The 10578-nt window shown below is 44.2% G+C and overlaps 1 long non-coding RNA gene across 1 annotated transcript in view; it reads right to left on the reverse strand.

Moving 5' to 3' along the window:
• LOC147660891 (uncharacterized) overlaps positions 1–7508 on the reverse strand; it is a 31180-nt gene extending 23672 nt beyond the window's left edge. Inside the window, exon 1 of the long non-coding RNA XR_015306120.1 lies at positions 7433–7508. This is a non-coding gene — a long non-coding RNA (uncharacterized LOC147660891). The remainder of the gene's footprint in view (positions 1–7432) is intronic.
• Between the last annotated feature and the right edge of the window lie 3070 nt (positions 7509–10578).

Raw genomic sequence — 10578 nt, forward strand, 5'->3', positions numbered from 1 at the left:
CCGTTTACGGTTCTCCGACGCCCGCGGCTGGAGGGGGGAGTGGGCTTTCCGGACATGCATTTGTATTACAAGGCTGCCCAATTGAGAGTCCTAGTGGAGTGGTCCCAACAGCTTTCGGAGAAGCACTGGCTCCACAAGGATCGGAGCGTTGCGGGTCGTTCCATCTGGGACCTAGCTTGGAAACCTAAGGTGGACCGGCCCAGAAACGCGTACATTAGCACTCCTACCAGCACGGTGTTAATGGTCTGGGACACGATTAGTAGCGATGACCGGTGGACCACATTCCCGTACCCGTTCACCCCGATCCATTTCAATCCGGCCTTTCCTCCGGCGTTGACAGAGGGTCCCTTTGAGACCTGGAGGGAGGGTGGCTGTAGGGCCCTCACCCACCTGTTCCATGGTGCCGAACCCCTCACTTTCCATAACTGTATGAGGGATTATGGCAGATGCCGCTACCAGACCCTTGACGAAATTCAAAACTTTTATCCTTCGCACATCCACCATGAAGGGAGCAATCTCTTTTCTATATGAGCTGCTGTTAGACACCACGATGTCCCCCCCGGCGTCGGTATAAGGATCACTGGGAGAATACACTGGGGAGGGACATTTCCGACAGCGAGTGGAGGAGCTTGTGGCGGGATTTGACAGCACATAACCACTCTACCGACCTCAGGGAGGCCCATATGAAGCTTCTGTTCGACTGGTACTTGTATCCATCCAAACTACACCGAATATTCCCAACTACCTCAGACAGGTGCTGGCGGGGCTGCGGGATGTTGGGAGACTTGAGCCATATATGGTGGGACTGCCCCACCATCCGGCCGTTCTGGGCCGAGATTCTCTCCCACATTAAAGATGTGCTGGGTTACCCACTCCCAAACTCCATGGACTTTGTCTTGCTGGGCCTTAGAGACCCACTGCTTGAGTACCAGACTAGGGCTGATAAGCGCATTATGTGGCTATGCTTGGGGGCGGCCAAGCTGACTTTGGCAGCTGCTTGGAAAAGCCCGTCTGCCCCTGCCGTCTCTTTGTGGCATGCACGGCTATGGCGCCTTTTGAGTATGGAGCAGCTCTCAGATATCTTCCTGGGGAATTTAAAAAACTTTATGTTCAATTGGGGCCCCTTGGTGAGGTTTTTGTCCCGAGGTCTGCCTTCAGCAGTTTGCCCGTCAGCGCTACGGGCACTTCATCTCTTCCAAATTTGATTACCGGTGTGACTGTTGCTGATTGTATTAATGCTGGTCGCCACCACTGGGTGGGGGGTGGGTGGTGGGGAGGGAAGGGGGGTGGAGGGGTGGTAGTTGGGGAAGTTGTTTTTCTCTTGTTGCGACTTGCTGTGCCCCCGAGAAAGGACACTATGATTATAGCGGGGCTTGGGTTGTTCTTCCCTGGCTGGGGACATCGCACCGACTGTTGGGACTTCCAGGCACACTTCGGACACTGTGACGAGCAGGCCCATATCGTTCGCACTTCTGGTGCCCTAACTGGTTTCCGCCCCTTATGATGCATGCTCTGATTCCCTATTGCCCCTTCCCTTGCGATAATATTTTTAGCACCCCCTGTGTGGGGTTATGTGGCGGAATGTCGCCTGTTTCTTTCTCTCCTTTTACTTTTCTCGCTCCTCTTGCACTATTCCCCTCCCTTTTTCTATTTTTCACCTTGCATACCATAAATAAAAATTTTACAAAAAAAAATACACTTTACTAGGCTTGCAATGCTTTAACATTACTCTGAACAGGTCGGCAATAATTTTCTAGTGCTTCTCACATGTACTGCAAAAATAAACAAAAGCTTCTCATGAGGCTACTGAAAAGGGCTGGATTAATTTACCATCCTTTCTCACAAAAGTTTCAATAATTACCAGTGCTTCTTGTCGAGGCTTCCATAACATATTAGTGTAACCGAGGCGGACTGCAATAATTTACCAGCATTTCTCATCAGGCATGCAATAATGTATGAGAAATTTGCCCCACAGGTGCACTAATGTGGTAGATCTTCTCAGAAGGGTTGTACTTATTTACTGGTGCTCTTTGCAATGGCTGCTTTAATTTACCATCCCCTCTTACTTAAATCACAATAATCTACTAATATATTCATAATAACGTCTACAATAAGGAAGAAATGTGCTTTCACAATGAATGAGGACTGCAATAATGCACTGTTACTCACCAGTAATCTTCCCATTCCATTCCTTATGCATGAGCAGTTAGCCTGCTCCACAAAAACCTTTACCTGCCTGAGGTCAGAATACTTCCCCCAATATGGTGCTGCCTAGCCATCATACACATAGGGGAAAACACATCACTAGGACATCCTGAGAATACCAAAGAAACTCATATGAATGAAAAACAAAAAAACAATCCCCATTAAGAGAAACAAGGGAGGGAGGGACAGGCTCAGGAACGGAATGGGAAGAACATGACTTGGAGCAATGAAGATTAGCTGTGAGTAACCAGGCATTATCTCCTCATCCGTCTTCCTGTCCCATTCATTACTAATGAGCCCATACCCAAGCGCATGGTGATTGAACCACAAAGAAACCAAGGATGACACAACATACATGAACAGCAATGTAAAAAACAGCACAAACCCATGATCATGTACAGCCGACAAAACATCAGCACCAAAACTTGTGGAAACAGCCATCCCCAACCAGAGACAGTAGTGGGAACCAAAAGTGTGGGGATGCGCCCCAGAAGGAGCAGTACAATTAACATGCAGGGACGCACCATGAAACAATGCCACAGATGATGAAAAGAACACTGATTGAGTCAGAGTTCACAAAGAAGGCACAAGACACCATCCAGACAGACCACAGGCAACACATAAGGAAATTCCCACCCAAATTCACAGGTAATACAGGCAGATGCGAAAGGCCTACAACACATCCAAAAAACGGAGAATCACAACCTCTGGAGAAGATGTGGCAAGAGAAAAAACCAGAAGGACAAGACCCACAAGACCAACGGAAACCAGGGGTGCAAAGTAGGACAAGGCAACGCCAGAAGCACCAATGTAAGACCCTGGGTGGGGACCGCAAAACAGGGGTCAGTACTCAGAAGCAGAAAACTCAGCAAAAAGCAATACTTCAATGGAGAGAAAGAAGACATTCAGCCCCTGAAGGGCAGAATGGAGACCCACTGGGCAAGGAGAGGAGATATCAGCAGACCCAACAGTAAACCATTCCCCTAAAAATAACCTAACACCCTGACCAAATCATAGGAAACAGGAGATAGACCCATCTACCTACACCAAGAGCCAAAGCACCACCAATGATGAATGCAAGACACCAGGGCGAATGCCCGTGAGCGAACCAACAGGGACAATCTCACAAGAGCTAAACTCCCAGCTGGAGGCACAGGAGAGAGGATGGGCAGAATAGAGGAGCAAGCAGCGGAGATGGGTGTACAGGAACCCACAAAACCAGACAAGCAGTCAAACCATTAAGAAGGGGAAACCAAGGTCCGAGACCAGTATGGAACAATCAGAAGAACACTGTCAGAACAACCCAAATGCACTGAGGGCCCAGGAAAGCAAGGGCCAAGGGAAGAAGAAAGCATGAAACATCCAGTCCTAACCATGAGTGAATCAAGCCACAAACAGAGGGAGAACAGCCAATTCTGCTGAGGCAAGCACACCCAGCCAGGGAAGGTCGAACCAGGAGTTATTTTGCTGATAGAGATTGGGCACACACAGTCCAAAAGAATTCGCAGGCCACTTCACCACCCCAAAGAGGGAGACTGGCAAGGAGAGAGAGAGGAGTCTTCACAAGTCCCACACAAAGGCGAATCCCCTAGAGAAAAGAGAAAAACAGAGATCCCTCACATCCCCCCTACTTAGGCAGAGGCACAAAGGACATGGCTGGCTATCTGAACACAGATAGCACGTGACCGAAGGAGAGGAGGTTAACAAAGATAGTGCCTGCCATAACACCACCAAAATCCACCAGTACGAAGACCGGAGATCCAAAAAGGGATCATCAGCCCAGGGCCCAGGAATCCACCAGCAGTGCCTTTTCCCCCAGGTGCAAGTTTTTGTCCGCAAGACTACTGAGGGAAAAGGAATGAGCCCCTGAGGGAACAAGAGACAACAACCACCACCAGAGAAACCCTCAACCTCCGGGGGCCCAGAAATGAAAGCCGCTGATTCATGAGAAGCCGGAAACCAGGGAACAAATGGATATAGGCCCCAGAGAACACAGGCAATGCAGAGGTCATCTCCCTTAGTCTCAGCAGTCAGAGATGGGCAGACACTCAAGGTTGGGAAAGAACCCAGGATACACAGTAGAACAGATGGAAGAGAGCCATGATAAACATCAGAGCCATTGGTGCCAAGAGGGATGGAAAAACCAATGTCATTGATGAAAAGCTGAAAAAGAAGCGCCTGGAAAAGGCGGGAACATGAGCCCACAGACAAATGAAGAAACAGTGGACCAGCCAGATGGATAAGATTAAGCAGGCAGGCATCCATCAGGATGAGGGATGCAAGAAAACACCCCTCAGAAGCCATGAGAACAGTGTCCTTGGAGACTGAGTTGAACCGCAGGCCCATGCTCTGTTTCTGGCAATGAACAAAAAAGAAGGAAACCAACATCCCCACTTGCTGACACACATAGGATCCATGTCACCTGGGTGTCCTGAATACACATCTCTAGCCCCCCGACAGATGGGAGGAAACAAAAGCTCGAACTTGAGCCAATGCCTAACAGATGGAAAAGGAGAGACTGTCCGCTATACCAAACCCCTTACAGGAGGGGCAGACCCAACTGAGAACCCTTGGAGAGGGTATATGGGTACAGCCACCACTGCATATCATGCCAAACCTGGAGACCAAGTTGACCAAAAGTCAAATACGACACCGATTGAAAAATAACTGCAAAGGCATCCACAGGAGACCACCGTTAAAGAGATCAAGGGGAAAAGGATTTGTCCACCACCTGCCAAACATGCCACAGCACCCATACAACATAACATGTGTAAGTGCACAGCACACAAACGTCCAGAAGGGCACCGTGGCATGATACAACAGAAGTGTATTGCAACCCAACTCAATGGGACTCAAACTATTGACCAGAGAAGAATGACGGGCTGAGGGGACCAAACAGAATAGGAACCTGTGACCCTGAGGCCAAACACAGGACCCCTGCAGGGGTCACTTAAGTCCATCAAGCCACCATACTCGGCCTGACTAGCAGAATGGAACGGTACACACCCAGGCACAATTCTGCTGAAATGAAGCAACAAATAAATCAAAATCAGCCGCAGCAGATTGAGAGGGGGGACTACCAGTGGGGAGAATCAGAAGATGACAGACCCCATACACTTCCCCCGCAAAGCAAAATAAAGAGAAACAAACAGGCAGGCACCAAGACAAGGAGCTCATGAGCAAGATGAGGTGAATCAATACACAAAGAGGGGACTATGGAGCTTTTTTGGAGAGGTCCAGCATAAATGCCCCAAAGCAAGTCTACAAAATAAGTTTATGCTGTTCCTCAGGAATCCGAGTCAGAACACAAGGGAATCAAGACCAACCCGACCAGATAGATTCAAAGTTGTGGATCCAAATATTGGATTATAATGCCCTCACACACCCAGTTGGGTGTCATCCTTCATCATTTGGGCTGCTCCTCATCGGGTCAGCGGTGCAATACCCGATGGGATCCCTATAGTAGGGGCACTAAATTGTACAGTGTGATGTTTTAGTCTACGCTATTCGGAGCATTTCTATGAATTTAACGTATCATTATCGTTATTAATTATGGGTAGGAGACCTATTGAATAAAATGTGATCTCAATGGTACTCCCAACCCTATTTTAGATTCACCCTCAACCTATAGATCTACACATTTCTGGCCCCTCACCCCCACTTCACCATACGGCTATTGGAAAAAGATCTCCGCTAAAGTGCCCCTACTATCGGGAGCCCGTCAGGTATATTTGGATCCCCAACTTTGAACCTATCTGGTCGGGTTGGTCTTGATTCCCTTGTGTTCTGACTCGGATTCCTGAAAAACAGCATAACCTTCAGTTGTAGACAAGATGCGGGGAGACCAGAGGCCATGAAAACGCCTCATTAAGTCTGCCAGAACAGAACCCAGAACATAATTAACCCTCCGACCCACCACCCCATAACCCCCATTAGGCTAAAATGGTTAATGCCCGGGCCAAAAAAGTCGCCACCTCCACAGCCTCAATCATGCCCTGAATAAAGTGCACATTCACCCCATGGGGCAAGGGGGCACCGATTGACAAGTGTTTATAGTGACATAGCACAAAAGAACTTGGTTATCAAACCCCAGAAGGATGAAATGTTATGTGGGCTTGCTGATAATTTAATCTGTGGCCATGAGGTGAAACGCTGGTCACTGGAGTGGAGACATCCGTCCACAGAACCACCATACGCAGCCTTTGATGGCACCATCATAGCAACAGCCCAAAACCAACAACCATATATCTCAGAGTGACCTGAATGCCAAAAGCACGAGGTAGCAAAGGCTACCTCCTGCGCTATATCATATCATTGCAACCAAAGAGGCCAGTTGGGAGGCGGAGCCAACCGAATGTAACACCAAAACAACATTCAGGGAGAAGAAAAACATAAGGCCGCAGCAATCCCAGCCCACTTGTCCTTGCTTTGCGAGTCCCGGCGATTAAAATGTACTATAAATTACTAGTTCTTCCCATTTGGGCTGCATTAATTCATAAGGGTTTCACTCGAGTGCGGCTTTCGTTTTGTTGACAACATTATCATTAAAGTTATTGGGAGAAAATCATGGGGAAATTGGACATACATTTGTAAATTTCTAATTTTCTCACAGTTACCTAATTTACTCACTAAAAAATGATTAACGGAAGACGCGCAACATAATATATTTAAAATGTGATGGTGTTCATCCTGAAAAATTGTACATTCCCTGGAATTATGTTATGAAACAGAGAAACAGGTTGTATCAAAACAGGAAATACAATGCCCTAAATATAGATGAAGAGCAAGTATATATTGAGTCAGTTTCTGCTGTAAGAAAAGAGTTAACGAGCAGTGAAAACTGATGTCTTACGAGTATCTACAAATAACTGGTAACAGTGTGGCAGGCGATGTTTCAGGTCTCGTCTGCAGTAATGCAATACTGCTATGAAACACAAATTATTAATTGCTTGACAATATTGGAGTCCACTAGCCTACTTCACTTGTTTCACTGTTTGGACTAACCCACCGAAGTCTGGGTGATGTGGCATGAGAACTGGTAACCTTTCTTACCCTGACATGGTTGCCTCACTGGGATTTTTCCCTTACCTAAATAAATCCATTGCACTTGAACATGAAGCGTCCTGAAAAAAGTAGAGGCAATTTAAACAGGTCAATCTATGTATGCATATGAAACCAGGTTCTTCACAATTTACAGTTTAAAACATTTGCAATGAAAGGTACATACTTCTGCTGGTTTTATTTCTTCTTTGTTTCTCCATTCCCGAGAGATGGATATTCTGCAACAGAGGGGAACATTGTTGGTACTTTGAATTGGAATTGGCATCAGTGTTTGGAAACAGGATGAGATTGAATTATGTTATGGCCTAGACATAGATTCAGTGTTTACACCCAGCATCTGATATGTTTACATTGTGACCTGGAAAGAGAGAGATTGTTTGGCCATAGACTTGGAATGTTTTATGTGTTGACCTGGAAGTAGAGTTAGTGTTTGTACATAGGACTGGAATCATTCAAGCTCAGACTGGGGAGTAAGGTCCGTATCTGTATACAGGCTTAGAATGATTTATGTATCGACCTGGAAGCAGAGTATGTGTTTGCGCACAGTAACTTAATTATGAATTCTTAAGACATCCTGATTTTGGGACAGTAAATAGTCATTAGGGGTCCAGAGTCATCAAAGAGACATCTAGGATACTTCCGAAAGTAGCAGGTCACAAGGCTAACTGGTTCATTGTTTCTGAGCACAAAACTAGACAAATGTTTGCTCTCAAAAGATGATAAGAATGAATCTTCAACTCTGGCTTAAATGGATAGAGCTCGTAGTCACTGTGGTGCCCCAGTACTTGATATCTCAGATATTTTCCAGGATATTGTGTTATTGTTAACAATAGTGTGCAAGGCAAAAGCTCCAAGCTAATTGAAATGATGGCCTAAGATTTACAATGTAGGATTTTGTTGCTGTATAGCAACCTTTATACATGTTTGTGGCAATATGTTTAGAATTGTTACCCCTCTGCATTATCCAGTTGTATTGGAGGACAGCTGATTAGAAAGGTAGAGCAAAAGGAAGATGAAGTACATTTTGCAGTTTCATTTGTCTGATACAAGGTATGGATGCTACCCGAGCCTCCTACTGGGCTTGTGGATAGCACAGTTCTTCCAAGTAATGGATACATATGCAATAGTATTATGTTTATTATAATGCCGCTTTGAGCAGGTACATTGTTTTGAAATCACTTTTACATTGTACTCCTATTTTGTACCAAGATATACAACCCTCCCTATCTGTGAGGGCCTACACCAGGTTTTCACCTTGGCACTTTCAAGCAAGAAACTTAAAGTCTCTTTGTTCAGGGAGAAGCTTTTCCTGTGTATCCTAATTTCAAAAGCTTTCAAATATTTCTCATGAGAATGAGGGGTGCCTGCTTCCCCTCACATTATCATCAGGTTTGCTTTCTACCATGTGACTCTTTCCTCATCCTATGGAAAGAAAATGTATAAAAGTTAAGTGATTTCCGAGATGTGGTATCATTAGATACACAATCACATTGTATAGGTGAAGCTACTTGATTTGCTTTGCAAATACTTTGAGCCAGATTTATATATTGGAGGTATGTTTTAACACTGTCATAGTATATATAGGTCCGACCTCCAAATCTAAAAGTGGGCGTATCTTAGGTTTAATCATGGCAGAGACTACTCTGTCTCTACTATGATTAAACTCCCCTGGCAACCCGGTGGAGTAAGGGCTGTCAGAGGCAGACCTCGGATTCCGCTGAACCAAATTTAGATGAGCAGAATTAGAGATCAGTTTTCACTATCCATCATCACCTGGAAATCCCTGGTGGTAAGGGGCAGGGAAAAGTGATAAATGCTCCCATTACGATTCGAGAGGACTCCATGGCAAGAAGAGCATTTTATTTTCATTTTCAAGAAGAAAATTCTACTTTGAGATTTTCTTTTCAAACATAAAAAAAATAAAAATTGTTGCAAGGGTCTGCATCAAGTTGACAGAGCTCTGCACCAAACTTTAAACAGCACTGAAGTGCATCACTGTGATGGTAGTCTCTGACAAGTCTTTAGAAATGACTGCCAGCTGAGCATTTATTTCTAAACTAGGCAGGTGGCACATCCGTCAGGGCGACAGAATAATTTACTCTATCTCCCTGATGGAGAAATGGGTCGCCCGCCTATATATATCATACCCTAAGTTCTGTGCATTTGTTAGTTAATATGTTCCACACTTCTAGTTGAGTGAGAGAGTGTTTTTTAATTGACATGGATGAAATAACAATCTCCAACCTTTTGATCCAATTAATGTTAATAATGATAATAATTCTCGGTTACAAGCTTATGAGCGACTTCTATGGCATATAGCAAACAATTGAGCTAAAACTCCTGGAAACCCAATTATAAACAAAAAGTATCAAAGCAATATGGTGATTGCCCGTGTAACCTCCTATTCGTTATACGTCACAACGTTTCTATTTTTGTATTGTGTAAAACACCAATAAAAATACATTAAAAAAAACATAAATAAAACCATTGATTAGAACATAACGGAAACTGAGTGTAATTTCAAGCATTCCACCATAACTTTCTTATGATTTGACCAGAAAGTTACAGTGACTGAGTGAAATTTTAATTGGTGAACTAGCCGTATGAAAATGTAAATGAAAGCAAACTAAAGTAAATTCACATTCACTAAGGGTACCTTTAGCTAAAGAAGATGGCACCTAGAAAATAACATCACATAAGAGTGATTTTACTCTGAAATGTTTTTAGTAACCACAATAGTAGAGCAAATAAGAATAATTCCATATTGAAAAAGTGCAAGCGTGAAATATATTATAAAACATACAACTTGAAATAAGATGATTGCTACAAAATCATAGTACAATAGTGTAATTTTAGAATGTGTGAGTCTAACTCTATCAAAAAAAGATGACACTTTAAAAATAATAGCAACCATGGGTCATTTAGAATCAAACAATGGTAATTTTTTACAATGAGGAACATTCATTGTTTTTGCTCCAAGGAAGCAGACTAAATTCAGCGTATAATTCCATAATCTAAAGGTGATGCTGGTCTCACAGGTAGACATACCTCGGTGTATGATTTTCATACTTTTGCAGGTATATTCCCTTTTCAGCAACTAGTTATTCAACCAAGCACAACAATTTACATCAGAGAGACACTTTAAAGGATTTGTTTTAAAGGAAAATACCATTCCCCCTTTTTGATTTTCCTCGTTTTGTTCTCACTTAAAGCATCCTTTTTACGTGTAGAGAAATATCTTCCCCTACATGATCTGAAAAAATTGGTGTTTGGGGCCCATTCTTCCTAAACACATTAAGCGTTCTTTAGTAG

The sequence above is a fragment of the Lissotriton vulgaris genome, unplaced genomic scaffold (genome assembly GCF_964263255.1).
Source record: "Lissotriton vulgaris unplaced genomic scaffold, aLisVul1.2 SCAFFOLD_3251, whole genome shotgun sequence".
Taxonomy (NCBI): Eukaryota; Metazoa; Chordata; class Amphibia; order Caudata; family Salamandridae; genus Lissotriton; species Lissotriton vulgaris.